Source organism: Centroberyx gerrardi, chromosome 21, assembly GCF_048128805.1.
Source record: "Centroberyx gerrardi isolate f3 chromosome 21, fCenGer3.hap1.cur.20231027, whole genome shotgun sequence".
NCBI lineage: Eukaryota > Metazoa > Chordata > Actinopteri > Beryciformes > Berycidae > Centroberyx > Centroberyx gerrardi.
The window spans coordinates 21,982,076-21,982,781 of NC_136017.1; positions in this window are offsets into that span (position 1 = coordinate 21,982,076).

Below are 706 nucleotides of genomic sequence, written 5' to 3' on the forward strand. Positions count from 1 at the left end.
GTGGCCGAAGCAGGGGCTTTAAATCGGGTAAAAGGGAGGTGGAGAGCCGCCTGGAGATAGGGGCCCGCTCCCAGGTGTGTGTGGCCAAAGCAGGGGCTCTAAATTGGGTTAAAAGTGAAGTGGAGAGCCGCCTGGAGATAGGGGCCCGCTCCCAGGTGTGTGTGGCCGAAGCAGGGGCTCTAAATTGGGTTAAAAGTGAAGTGGAGAGCCGCCTGGAGATAGGGGCCCGCTCCCAGGTGTGTGTGGCCGAAGCAGGTGCTCTAAATTGGGTAAAAGGGAGGTGGAGAGCCGCCTGGAGATAGGGGCCCGCTCCCAGGTGTGTGTGGCCGAAGCAGGGGCTCTAAATTGGGTTAAAAGTGAAGTGGAGAGCCGCCAGGAGATAGGGGGCTTCTCCCAGGTGTGTGTGGCCGAAGCAGGTGCTCTAAATTGGGTTAAAAGTGAAGTGGAGAGCCGCCTGGAGATAGGGGCCCGCTCCCAGGTGTGTGTGGCCGAAGCAGGGGCTCTAAATTGGGTTAAAAGTGAAGTGGAGAGCCGCCTGGAGATAGGGGCCCGCTCCCAGGTGTGTGTGGCCGAAGCAGGGGCTCTAAATTGGTTTAAAAGTGAAGTGGAGAGCCGCCTGGAGATAGGGGCCCGCTCCCAGGTGTGTGTGGCCGAAGCAGGGGCTCTAAATTGGGTAAAAGGGAGGTGGAGAGCCGCCTGGAGATAG